Here is a 14,386-nt window from a genome sequence, read left to right as displayed (position 1 = left end):
CACATTCTCCTTTTGCAGTAGCACCACCCTTGTTCAACTCCAAACAATCTACATCCTAACACTAGAATCCTTAAAGTAGAGAATCTCAACCAAAAAAGTTCACCCTAGCTCCAGGCCCTGAGATCCCTCTCTCCCCCACCAGCGACAGCGTCAAGCTTAGCCAGTGAAATGACTATGCTTCGGCTGAAACAACAACAACTGCACAGATTCCAAGAGCAGCTCTCCCCACAGACTGGGAAACTTACACTAGTGATCCGACACCTGGCAACACCGCTTCACACCCTTTTGAGCCAAGTGTGGAATAATTTACATCACGGAATGCCAGGGCCAAGAGTTCTGGAGCAGTTGGAAAGGGCAGTTGTGAACGGCAGTTGAACGTAGGAATGAAATCCTGAAGAGATGCCCAGAAGAGGGACACGCCCGAAGGCAGAAGGGACAGTCTCTACTAAATGTTTTTCCTCTGTTAAAACTGCATCTCTTCTCCAATTCCCTCAGACTTCCCACTCTAACAGTCACAAGGCCAAACTAGTATAAAATGTACTCCTGCTACATGGAAGGTAACTTGCTTTCCTCAGGAAGAGTCTGGAAGGGGTAAGTACCCCCACTGGGATCTGCCAGTGATCTTCCCCTTGGCGGCTGAATTCATTCAGATGCTGAATGATCTGGGAGATTACAAACCCTGTGAGTAGAATCCAGTGGAGAGGAGAAATGATGGTTGAGAAAGGAGGAAGAAGGAGTGGGAAAAGATACCAAAAGGTGACTCCCAAGGCTGAAACTGACAAGGGCAGCTGGCTAAGTGAAACCTGCTTTTTAGAACTCAACTTGGAGTTACTCATGGGCACACTCACATGACTATACTAGTGTAACATGACTGTGGAGGAGTGAAGATGGGACAGAAAGGAAAAGCAGGAAAATGATCATCACATAGATACAGAAAAATCTGTGTGAAGGTCTTCCCTTAAATCCTGACGACATTTAGTGAGATAAAATTGTATTAACCATGGCTCATCAGCATACCATAGGCTTCTCTCTCAGGCATCATAATCATATGGAATAAATTAGCCAATTATGACATACATTAAGCCTATAAAGTAGATATTACTTTTTTAACATGACCGCTTAAATTGAATTCCCCTGTATCCTTTGTGAATTCATTTTTTTAAGTGTCCGTCTCTAGAACAAACTAATTAATAAAAATGTAAGTGAAAAATAGCCTATACCAAAGAAAAACACTTCCACAACTCTCCCAGCTTCCCTCCTTACTTGACACACTTGCCTAGTTCCTCTACTTGATGAGGTGCCCTAAGGGTTAAACAAGCCCTGAGGCAGGAAGTCAACACCAGTCACTCCATTGAGGTGTTACTACCACTAGCACTTTCAAGCACAGAGAACAGCTGCTACCCCTAAGTTTAGAGTGACAAACTACTCCTTGAGTAGTGCAAACAGAACACTTTTATAATACTGAATGAGATTAAAAGCCATTGTGCAACCTTCTCTACCAAACAAAACAGGGAGTCAAACACTTGGCTTGAAAGAAGGCTCCCTGGGAATATCTACCCCCTATCAGCAGCATCAGGAACTGCCAGACAGGCCTTCTCCTCTGGTCCCAGTAGGTACAACTCTAGGAGCCTTTACAGTCAGGGGCACCCTGAGAATTCTGCTTTTTAAAGGGTCACACTCTTTTCTCACCTTAAACAGTTTCAAATTAAAAGAGATGACCCTTAGCCCTGTATTCTCTAGCTTCAAATAATGCCAAAATGTAGTCATAATATAGCCTAATCCAGGGGTTCCTTTCACCAGATGACCTATGGTCCATCAAAGTAAATTTACCAAAGCAAAATTGCAAAATTGTCTATGATTTTAAAATGAGAAGATAGGCCGGGCATGGTGGCACATGCCTGTAATCCCAGCACTTTGGGAGGCCGAGGTGGGTGGATCACCTGAGGTCAGGAGTTCGAGACCAGCCTGGCCAACACGGTGAAACCCGTCTCTACTAAAAATACAAAAAATTAGCCAGGCATGGTGGCACATGCCTGTAGTCCCAGCTACTCAGGAGGCTAAGGCAGGAGAATTGCTTGAACCTGGGAGGCAGAGGTTGCAGTGAGCCGAGATCATGCCACTGCACTCCAGCCTGGGTGACAGAGAGAGATTCTGTCTCAAAAAATAAAATTAAAAATAAAAATAAAAATAAATAAAATGAGAAGATAATCTGAAGATCAGTCACTAATGACCTAAAAGTGAAGAATTTTGTTTTCTCTGGAAAGATTCTCCATTTACTTCTGGACTCCTGTTGAGGCTCTTTTCACATTCAAGTAACAACCCTGGAATCCCTAGATGGGTGGCTGACCCCAGGTGGATTTTATGAGGCTAAGGGGAAATCCCTGGATGAGTGATTGGAAACTATTTCTTGGCCCAACAGACATGAGCAAGACGTCTTCCCCTCTGTAAATAGCAGCACTTGACGTGGGATTTGTCGTGGAGGGAAGGGGGCTGTAGGCACCCCAAGAGTTCAGGAATCACTGTCCTGAACACCTGACTACCTCTCTTAAAAAATTAAAGCTAATATTTAAAACTGTTCTGAATTGCACCAACAAACATCTTAAATAATAGCTTTTAATCAAGAGGACACAGTGTAAAAATGACGTTTCAAAGCGGTGGGGAAAAGTTGTTAACCATATGGGGAAAATAAGGTAGATTCACACCTCATATCTTACACAAAAATAAATTCTAGATGGATCTAGGAGTTAAATGGTGGATGGAGAAAGAACCTTAAAGTAATAGAATAACTCATGGGAGAATTTTTTTTTTTTTTTTAACAATCTTGGAGTGAGGAAAGTCTAAGGATGTCATAAGACACACAAGTCATAAAAGACCGACAAAGTCAATGACATAAAGTGCAAAGTTTCTGCATGATAAAAGAAAAACACATCATAAACAAAGTCAAAGACTAAAACAAATAAAAATAACTGAGAAAAATACCTCCACTTCATACCCCAGAAGGCTTTTCTCCCTAATACACAAAGAGCTCCTATAAATAAGAAAAATTTTTTATCAGGGCTTTTCTCCCTAATAAAGAGCTCTTATAAATAAGGAAAATTTTTTTATCAGGATCCATCCAGAATATCAGTCAAAGATTTAATCAGTTTATGAGCAATCAATTCACAGAAAAGGAAATACAACTAGCTCCTAAGCATATAAAATAATCAACCTTACTTATAATAAGGGAAATAAAAATTAATATTGTAGTGAGATACTACATGTCCTGTCAGATTGGCAAAGACAGAAAAGTTGGATGAAGGATTCTGCTAGCAGGGAGTGGGGAAATAGGAACTTTTATACACTGACAGGATACAGACTCATATAACCTCTAGTGAGGGCAATTTAGCAATGTCTTTCAAAATCTTAAGTGCACAGATCAGCTTACCAAGCAAATCCATTTCCAGGTATTTGTACTGCAGATCTGCAGATATTCTTTTTTACTCACTTTTTTTTTTTTTTTTTTTTTTTTTTTAGAGATAGGGTCTCTCTATGTTGCCCAGGCTGGACTTGAACTTCTGCACTCAAGAGATCCTTAACCCCCTAAGTAGCTGGGCCTACAGGTATGTGCCACCATAACCAGCTGTCACGTGGGTATTCTTTCACATGTACCAAATGATATGTGTATAAGAATATCCAGGGCAGTATTATTATTATTATTATTTTAGTATTAATTGGTTTTAACAAAGGACGGCAAAACCCTAGATGTCATGGGTATGGGGTTTCTTTCTGGGGCAATAAAAATGTTCTTGAACCTGCTTGGCAATGTAGTGAGACCCAATCTCTACAAAACACTTAAAAATTAGTTGAGTGTGGTGATGCACACCTGTAGTTCCAGCTACTTGGGAGGCTGAGATGGGAGGATTGTTTGCTTGAGCCTAGGAGGTCAAGGCTGCAGTGAGCTATGATCACACCACTGCACTCCAGCCAAAGCGACAGAGCCAGACTCTACCTCTTAAAAAAAAAAAAAAAAGAGTTCTTGTATTAAACTACTGAATTATATACTTTAAAAGGGTGAATTTTATGGTATGTAAATTATATCTTAATTTAAAAAACTCTCTTAAAAACCCTAAATGTCCATGATTAAATGTCCTGGTTAAATCAATTATGGTTTACCTACATAGTGAAGTACTCTGCAGTCATTAAAACTAATGAGGCAGTTTTAATCATACTAACTTGGAAGGATATATGGTCAATTAAAAAAGAAAGGTGCAGAATATTATGTACATTATGTTCCCAAATGTGTGTGGGGGAAATACACACACACACATATATACACACACACACACACATATAAATGATGTGTGTGTGTAAATGTATAGAACCTAAAATGAAGCACAGGTAACCAGTAACACTAGTTGCTTCTGGGAAGAAAACAGGGTGACTGGGGAACAGAGGAAGATACACAATTTTTTTTTTTTTTTTTTTTTGAGATGGAGTCTTGCTCTGTCGCCCAGGCTGGAGTGCAGTGGTGCAATCTCGGCTCACTGCAAGCTCAGCCTCCCGGGTTCACGCCATTCTCCTGCCTCAGCCTCCCGAGTAGCTGGGACTACAGGCGCCTGCCACCACGCCCGGCTAATTTTTTGTATTTTTAGTAAAGACCGGGTTTCACCATGTTAGCCAGGATGGTCTTGATCTCCTGACCTCGTGATCTGCCCGCCTCGGCCTCCCAAAGTGCTGGGATTACAGGCGTGAGCCACCACGCCCGGCCGATACTCTTTATTTATATGTCCTTTTGTACATTTTGAAATTTGTGCCACATGCATGTAAGATCTAATCAAAAAAGAAAAACAATAAAACAAGGAGAAGGACACAAAATGGTCCTTGAAGTACAAGAACCTCAAGTCAGTTTAGCTGGGTGTGGTGGCGCTTGCCTTTAGTCCCAGCTACTTGGTAGGCTGAGGTCGGAGGATGACTTGAGCGCAGGACATGAAGGTTGCAGTGAGCCGTGATCTTGCCACTGCACTCCAGCCTGGGCAAAAGTACCAAACCCTATCTCAAAAATAAAATAAAATTTAAAAAGAACCTCAAGTAAGGCTCGCTTTCCTTAAGTATACCAAATATACCAAATACTCAGAACTTTTTTTTTTGGAAGAGACAGGGTTTCATTATGTTGCCCAGCCTGGCCTTGAACTCTTGGGCCCAAGCGATCCTCCCCTTTCAGTCTTCTGAGTAGCTAGGATTACAGGTGTATGCTACAGTGCCCAGCTAAATACTTAGAACTTTTTTTTTTTCTTTTTTCTTTTGGTAGAGACGAGGTCTCACTATGTTGCCCATGCTGGTCTCGAACTGCTGCACTTAAGTGATCCTCCACCTTGGTCTCCTAAAGTGCTGGGATTACAATTACCATGCCCAGCCCTTAGAATATTTTAAAGCAGCCTACTGGCCTGGAGAATAAGCCACATCAGCTGTCTTAAAAGAAATACTGTATCTTTTTTTTTTTTTTGAGACAGAGTTTCTCTCTTGTTGCCCAGGCTAGAGAGCAATGGCGCAATCTTGGCTTACCACAACCTCCGCTTACCGGGTTCAAGTGACTGTCCTGCCTCAGCCTCCCGAGATAGGATTACAGGGCCACACCACCATGCCTGGCTAATTTCGTATTTTTAGTAGAGACAGGGTTTCTCCACGTTGGTCAGGCTGGTCTCGAACTCCTGACCTCAGGTGATCCACCCACCTCAGGCTCCCAAAGTGCTGGGATTACAGTCAGGAGCCACCGCGCCCGGCCAAGAAATACTGTATCTTAAAAACAGTCTGAATTTAATTAAGTTCACAGCAAAACTTCAAAGACCTCCAAGGCAGAGATATAACAGTGTATTAATTTTTTTTCCACACAGAGGGAGAAAATCTAAGCTCTCATTAGAAACATAATTGGTTGCAAGAACAGATATTTCAGGAAACCCAGTTCAGCAAATCAGTTTTGCCTATTTAAGATATTCTGGGCTGGGCACGGTGGCTCATGCCTGTAATCCCAACAATTTGGGAGGCTGAGATGGGCGGATCACCTGAGGTCAGGAGTTTGAGACCAACCTGGCCAACATGGTGAAACCCTGTCTTTACTGAAAATACAAAAAAATTAGCTGTATGTGGTGGTGGATGCCTGTAATCCTATCTACTTGGGAGGCTTAGGCAGGAGAATTGCCTGAACCCAGGAGATGGGGGTTGCAGTGAGCCAAGATTGCCCCACTGCACTCTAGCCTGGGCAACAGAGCGAGACTCCATCTCAAAACAAAACAAAACAAAAAAAGATATTCTGACCAGTAGCAATGGAAGAAAACCAAACTTCACCCTTAAGAGTCATAAAACAGCCTGGCCAACATGGTGAAACTCTGTCTCTACTAAAAATACAAAAAAAATGAGCCAGGCGTGGTGGTGCGTGCCTGTAATCCCAGCTACTATGGGGGCTGAGGCATGAGAATCTCTTGAACCAGGAGGTGGAAGTTGCAATGAGCTGAGATCGCACCACTGCACTCCAGCCTGGGTGATAGAGTGAGACCCTGTCTCAAAAAAAAAGAAAAAAAAAAGTAATAGAACAGGATTTCAAAGACTGCGCAAACTGAAATTTGGTATGTGGCCACTATTACAAATGTTTTTGTTTCCTCCTTTATCTGCTTCTCTGTTCTTTTGCTTCTTTCAAAAATAATAGCCTAGTGGCTGACGCAGGCGGATCACCTGAGGTCAGGAGTTCGAGACCAGCCTGGCCAACATGGTGAAACCCTGTTCTACTAAAAATACAAGAATTAGCCGACCATGGTGGCGCATGCCTGTAATCCCAGCTACTTGGGAGGCTAAGGCAGGAAGGAGAATCGCTTGAACCTGGGAGGCAGAGGCTGCAGTGAGCCAAGATCGCGCCACTGAACTCCAACCTGGGTAACAGACCGAGACTTCATCTAAAAAAAAAAATATATATATACACACACACACACACACACACACACGCATGTATATGTATATGTATGTATACGTATATTTATATATACATATACATACATGTATGTGTGTATATATGTATGTATACATGTGTGTTGTATATATATATAATTTATATATATACATATACATATGTGTATGTATATAGCCTAGTGAAGATGGCTTGAACTCAGGGGGTTGAGACTACAGTCAGCTGAGATCACGCCACTGCACTCCAGCCTGGGTGACAAAGTGAGACCCTGTCTCAAAAAAAAAAAAAAAAAAAAACCACCAAGAGCCAATACGAGATACCGTACCAAAAACTACTGACATTTGCTTTACTTGTAGTAAGTTGCTATAACATGAGTCATAACTTCCTAATAATTTACAAACAAATTTACCTCTAAAAGGTGCTGAGGTTAGCAAATTATTGAGAGACTTTAAGCAGACATGAACTACGGAATAGTTGCAGTCTTCAAAATCACATTTTTACCCCCGGACCTATTGAAGGTAAAATGAACTGCAGTCACTTTATTTTTACTGATATATTTACTACTTCTAGTGTTCTTCATTCTCTTAAGTAAATCCAGATTTCCATCTGGTATCATTTTCCTTCTCCTGAAAGGAATCCTTTAATATTTTTTGTAGTGCAGGTCTTTGCTGATTAATTCTTTCAGTTTTGATATATCTTTAAAGAGTGTGAGATGGGCACGGTGGCTCACGCCTGTAATCCTAGCACTTTGGGAGGCTGAAGTGGGTGGATTGCTTGAGTCCAGGAGTTTGAGACCCTCCTGGGCAACATGGAAAAACCCCACCTCTACAAAAAATAAAAAAATTAGCTGGGCATGGTGGTGCGCACCTGTAATCCCAGCTGCTCAGGAGGCTGAGGTGGGAGGACCACCTGAGCCTGGGGAGGTTGAGGCTGCAGTGAGCCGTGATTGTGTGACTGCATTCCAGCCTGGGAGACAGACAGAGATTCTATCCCCACCCCCACAAAAAGTGTTTATCTTGCCTTCGTTTTTGAAATATATTTTCACTGGGCATATTGTTCAAGATTGACGGGTTTTTTTCCTTTCAGTTCTTTAAAGATACTGATGTACTATTTCTCATTTGCATTATTTCCAAAGAAAAGTCTGCCATCATTCTTCTTTCTTTTTTTCATAATGTGTCATTTTTTCCTCTGGACACTTTGAATATTTTTCTCTTTACCACTGGTTTTAAGCAATATGATTATGAAAAGCCTTGGTGTAGTTCTCTTCATGCTTCCAGTGGTTAGGGTTCACTAAGCTTCTAGAATCTGCAGGTTTATAGTTTCCCTCCAATTTAGAAAAATTTCAGTCATTAATTTTTTCAAATATTTTATGCCCCTCCCTCTTGTTTGGGGACTACAATTACATCATTAGACTATTTGAAGTGTCCCACAGCTCAATGATGCTGTATTTTCTTTCAGTCTTTTATTTTTTTAATTTAATTTACTAATTTTCTTGAGACAGGGTTTTGCTGTGCTGCCCAAGCAGCAGTGCAGTGGCAGGATCACAGCTGATTGCAGCCTCGACCTCCTGGGCTCAGGTGATCCACCTCAGCCTCTTGAGTAGCTGGGACCACAGGCACTTGCCATCATGCCCAGCTAATTTCTGTATTTTCTGTAGAGACAGGGTTTTACTATGTTGTCCAGGAGGCTGGTCCTGAACTCCTGGGCTCAAGCGATCCTCTTGCCTTGGCCTCCTAAAGTGCTGGGATTACAGGTGTGAGCCACCATGCCTGGCCTTTTTTAGTATATTAATCTCTCTGGCTTTCATTTAGGATAGCTTCTATTCATATGTCTTCAAATTCATAAATCTTTTCTTCTGCAGTCTCTAATCTTCTGTTAATCCCATCCAGTGCACTTTTATTTTAAAACATTGTAGTTTTCATCTCCAGAAGTTCAATTTGGGTCTTTTTAAAATACTCCATGTCATTATTATTTAAAAATTTTTTTTTGCTTTGTTGTCTTGGCCCAAGATGAGATTCCATGCCATTATTTGTTTAATCTTTCCACTATTTTCTTGAACTTATATAAGATAGTAACAACTTAAAAAAATTTTTTTTGAAGAGGCAGGGTCTCACTGTGTTGCCCAGGGTGGTCTTGAACCCCTGGTCTCAAGTGATCCTCCTGCCTCAGCCTCCCAAAGTAATGGGATTACAGGCATGAGCTCCATGGCTAGCTAATTTTTGTATTTTTTGTAGATACAGGGTTTCACCATGTTGCCCAGGCTGGTCTCATACTCCTGGCCTCAAGCAATCCGCCGCCTCCGCCACACAAAGTGTTAGGATTACAGGCATAAGACACCTCATCTGGCCAACAAAAAAATGATTAATTCTATCATTTGTATAATTTCTGCATCTGTTTCTATTGATTGCTTTTGTTGTTGTGGTTGGTCCCAATTAAGGGTGGTATTTTCTGCTTCTTTGCATGCCTGGTCATTTTTTTATTGGATGTCAGACATTGTTAATTTTACATTATCAGGTGTTGGATATTTTTGAGCTTTGTCTAGGACACAGTTAAGTTACTTTACAAAGTTTCTTTACAAAATGTCTGATCCTTTTAAGGCTTGCTTTTAAGCTTTGTCAATCTTTAGTCTAGGATTCATTTTGCCCTATAGTGAGGCAATAAATACCCTTCTGAGTACTTCATCTGATATCCTATGAATTACAAGGATTTTTGCACTCTTGCAGATGGGAACACAAACTATTCTCTGCCCTATGTGAGCTCCAAGTAGTGTTTCTTCCCAGAACTTAGGAAGTTTTCTTAAACACATCAGTTATCAGCTGAAAACTTGAGAAAGACTCTGTAGATCTCCAGATAGTAGAGTGGAGTGCAGTGCTCTCTCTCTCTGGTACTCTGGGTACCCTGGGAACGTAGGCTTTTTTTTTTTTTTTTTTTTTTTTGAGATGGAGTCTCGCTCTGTCAGCAGGCTGGAGTGCAGTGGCGCAATCTCGGCTCACTGCAACCTCCGCCTCCCAGGTTCAAGTGATTCTCCTGCCTCAGCCTCCCGAGTAGCTGGGATTACAGGCGTGCGCCACCATGCCCAGCTAATTTTTGTATTTTTAGTAGGGACGGGGTTTCACCATGTTGGCTAGGATGGTCTCGATCTCTTGACCTCGTGATCTGCCCGCCTTGGCCTCCCAAAGTGCTGGGATTACAGGCGTGAGCCACCGCGCCCGGCCGAACTTAGGCCATTTTAACCTCTCAGAGACATCAGCTCAACTCGGGAAGATTATCAGCCTTCCTGTGGATTCCTCCTCCCCTGAGCTATGGTAAGGAAACACTCTTGACAGTAAGCTGGGTTGGTTACAGGGCTCATCTCATTTGTTTTGTCCTCTCAGGAGTCACTGTCCTGTGCTGCCTGATATCTAATATCTAAAATACCATTATTTCATATATTGTGTCTGATTTTCACTATTTCTACACAGGAAGTTAAATCCAGGCCCGGTTACTCGATTTTGGCCCCATAGTCATTTGTAAGGTCTTGAACCAAATCTCTTGAAGGGGTTATATGAGTTCATCGGCAGAGATTATAGGATCAGAGTATTCAGAAAGAGGGAGAATAGGAGAAAGGGAGAAGGAAGGAGGACAGATATTTAAATTGTTTATACAGTTTTCTCCTGTGCCTCCTTTTGTTTTCTACCCTTGAAAAACAGCTTAGGAAATTAGAAAGGCTCCTTCTTTAATTCCTATCTCTAATAAAGCTATTCAATGGGCATAAAGAATATTCATTATTCATTTAACAAACACTAGTGCCAGGTACTATGCTAGGGGGTGGGAATATAAAATAGTATGACATAAATGTAATAACAAATTTAAAAATCCTTCACATTTTGTAGAACAGAAGAAGCAAGGCTGAAAAGTGAACTATTGTGTTTGAGCAGACAGTTTTCCAATGGGTGTCATCATCAAAAAGTTATGCCATGAATAGCCACTTATGCAGGGCAAATAACGATTCATGTCGATAAGGATGTAAAGTATTCTCATCTTATTCTTTTTACTATATTGTAATTGTTCTGTGCTGTTACATTTTGAAATTGCAAGACTTCACCTTCTGGCATGGTTCCCGTTTTGAAGGAACTCACTTTCTTTTGGAAGACAGACATGCAACAATTCATTACCATTGCAATGTGAGAAGTGCTACAATTTTTGGCAGGAGTTCCCAAGCTTCTTCAGGTGAAATCGCTGGGCTTTTTGTGAAATAATATGACGTTTTGCTAGAAGAAAACATGACAATATTTTCACAATTATATCCATTTGGGGAGAAAAGAAGCTGTCAAACTCAGCATGATTGGCTTTAAGTTTTTTAGTTATTATTCAACCAAGGATTTCTTCATTTATTTTGTCATCAGCTAGGGCCTCCTAAAAGCAAGGAGGAGTGGGTGGAAAAGAGTAAGGCAAATTATTACAAGAAAGACTTAGAAATTTAAAAATTTGGCTGGGCATAGTGGCTCACGCCTGTAATCCCACCACTTTGGGAGGCTGAGGTGGGTGGATCACCTAAGGTCAGGAGTTTGAGACAAGTCTGGCCAACATGGTGAAACCCCGTCTCTACTAAAAATACAGAACTCAACCAGGTGTGGTGGCACACGCCTATAATCTCAGCTACTCGGGAGGCTAAGGCAGGAGAATTGGTTGAACCTGGGAGGCAGAGGTTGCAGTGAGGTAGGATCATGACACTGCACTCCAGCCTGGGTGACAGAGGGAGATTCCGTCTCAAAAAATAAAGAAAAATAAATAAATAAAAATTCCCAGCTGGGCACGGTGGCTTATAATTCCAGCACTTTGGGAGGCTGAGGCAGGTGGATCGGTTGAGCTCAGGAGTTGGAGACAGCCTGGGCAATATGGCAAAACCCCATCTCTACAAAAAATACAAAAAATTAGCTGGGCATGGTGGCTTGGGCCTGTGGTCCCAGCTACTTGGGAGGCTGAGGCAGGAGAATTGCTTGAATCTGGGAGGTGAGGAGGCTTGAATCTGAATCGTTTGAACCTGGGAGGCAGAGGTTGCCGTGAGCCAAGATTGTGCCACTGCACTCTAGTCCGGGCAACAAGAGCGAAACTCTGTCTCAAACAAACAAACAAACAAAAATTCTCATAGTTGGAAAAGACGACAATTAACATAGGCAATAAACGACCCTCGTTCATCTCATGAAATGAAGAATTTGAAGGTCTTTAAACTGCTTTAATTCCTACTTGAGGTAGGAATGAGGTGGGGCAGAAATAAGCCTAACAGCAGCCATAAAAAAGAATGAGTTCATATCCTTTGCAGGGACATGGATGAAGCTGGAAACCATCATTCTCGGCAAACTAACACAGGAACAGAAAACCAAATACTGCATGTTCTCACTTATAAGTGGTAGTTGAACAATGAGAACAGGGAGGGGAACATCACACATCGGGGCCTGTTGTGGGGGTGCCGGGGGCTAGGGGAGGCCAGAACTTAAAGTATTAAAAAAACAACAAAAAAAGAAATAAGCCTAACATACTAAGCAATCCAGCTGGCAAAAAAATGTGCTATAACATGGGGGAAAGAGTGACCAACCATGAAGGGGGCTGGGGAGAATTTCTGGCAAGGCTTTACAGAGGCTGGAGACATAGGGCAAGGACACTGAATTTGGAAGTCACAGGGCTTGTTTTGGATACTGACATTGACTAATCATGTGACGACAAAGAAGCTCCAACCTCTGGGTCCTGTTTCCCATTTCTTAATGAACTTAACAGACCACATTGGTGAGTGTTTAACTTTGGGACCCAGTATTCTTTAAGGTATCCAGGAGCTGTCTTGGAGGCCTAAAACAGCTGGTGGTGGAGGCACTCTTCACACTCCCATCTCTCCCCACACACACCCTTCAGCTGAGTAGCTCAATTCTTACTCAACTGCAAGAAAAAAGTTTGAAAATCATTTAACTTAACCAGCTCCCAAACTCCCAGAAGTCCATGACTTGTCATCTATTATAAAGGAATGATCATCAACAATGGTGAATCTGGCAATGGAAACAGAAATCCGTGAAAATCAAGACATCCATGATTATTTTAGCAAGCAAGAGAATAGGTATACATATAGGGCCCACATTTCATTAAGATAAACAGCTGGGCACAGTGGCTCTTGCCTGTAATCCCAGCACTTTGGGAGGCTGAGGCAGGCGATCACCTGAGGTCGGGAGTTCGAGACCAGCCTGACCAACATGGAGAAACCCCATCTCTACTAAAAATACAAAGTTAGCCAGGCACGGTGGCGCATGCCCGTAGTCCCAGCTACTCGGGAGGCTGAGGGAGGAGAATCGCTTAAACCTGGAAGGTGAAGGTTGCAGTGAGCCAAGATCGCACCATTGCACTCCAGCCTGGGCAACAAGAGCAAAACTCCGTATTAAAAAAAAAAAAAAGATATTATAGTACTACCCTCAAAAACAGGAATCTCATCATATTTGTCTTCATATCCCCAGCAAATAGCACATAAGTGGGTATAATAAATATTGAAGAAATACCCAGGTTTTAAATATAAGGCAGCTGTGTTTTGTATGGAGACTGTGCTCCCAAAGACCTTGCCTAATTAAAAGCTCATATAATTCCATAATCCTAGGTTAATCCTACAAATTTACAATTTCCCAGAGTCCATCAGCATTGAAATTCTGTAATTCCTGATGAATTATAAATATATCATTCTGTTAAATTTTTTCAGTTGTACAGGCGTGCACTATTTTTTTTTTTTTTCAGACGGAGTCTCGCTCTGTTGCCAGGCTAGAGTGCAGTGGCGTGATCTCGGCTCACTGCAACCTCCGCCTCTCAGGTTCAAGCGATTCTCCTGCCTCAGCCTACCGAGTAGCTGGGACTACAAGCACGCACCACCACGCCCAGCTAATATTTGTATTTTTAGAGATGGGGGTTTCACCATGTTGGCCAGGATGGTCTCAATCACTTGACCTCAGGGATCACATTTTTTAAAAAAAGAATCTGTATCTTTTAGAAATCCATACTGAAATAGGTATGAATGAAAAAAAATGACATCTGAGATTTGCTTCAAAATAATATGAAGGCCGGGTGTGGTAGCTCACGCCTGTAATCCCAACACTTTGGGAGGCTGAGATGGACGGATCACAAGGTCAGGAGATCGAGACCATCCTGGCTAACGTGGTGAAACCCCATCTCTACTAAAAATACAAAAAATTATCTGGGCATGGTGGCGGGCGCCTGTAGTCGCAGCTACTCTGGAGGCTGAGGCAGGAGAATGGCATGAACCCGGAAGGCGGAGCTTGCAGTGAGCCTAGATCAAGCTACTGCACTCCAGCCTCGGTGACAGTGAGACTCTGTCTCAAAATAAATAACTAAATATATAAATAAATAATAATAATAATATGAACTGGAGTTGGTTATTAAAAACATGAATGGCTGGGCATGGTGGCTCACGCCTGTAAGCCCAAC

General features: G+C 42.0%; 1 protein-coding gene across 7 annotated transcripts in view; it reads right to left on the bottom strand.

Moving 5' to 3' along the window:
- Nucleotides 1-14,386, bottom strand: part of BICRAL (BICRA like chromatin remodeling complex associated protein) — a 121,228-nt gene that overhangs the window by 46,238 nt on the left and 60,604 nt on the right. For 3 of the 7 annotated variants that reach the window (XM_063604905.1, XM_034962103.3, XM_034962102.3), the window contains exon 3: nt 11,089-11,184. The exons of 1 other annotated variant lie outside the window; for it this stretch is intronic. The gene's annotated coding sequence lies outside the window, so the exon portion shown is untranslated. Of the gene's footprint in view, nt 1-103; nt 11,046-11,088; nt 11,185-14,386 lie in introns of those variants that run through there. 3 more of the 7 variants (XM_055113612.2, XM_055113614.2, XM_055113613.2) reach the window with 3 other exon arrangements.

This window comes from Pan paniscus, chromosome 5 (genome assembly GCF_029289425.2).
Source record: "Pan paniscus chromosome 5, NHGRI_mPanPan1-v2.0_pri, whole genome shotgun sequence".
NCBI classification, from domain to species: Eukaryota; Metazoa; Chordata; class Mammalia; order Primates; family Hominidae; genus Pan; species Pan paniscus.
Note: the sequence above shows the minus strand (reverse complement) of the source record. Positions and strands in the feature narration are given on the sequence as shown.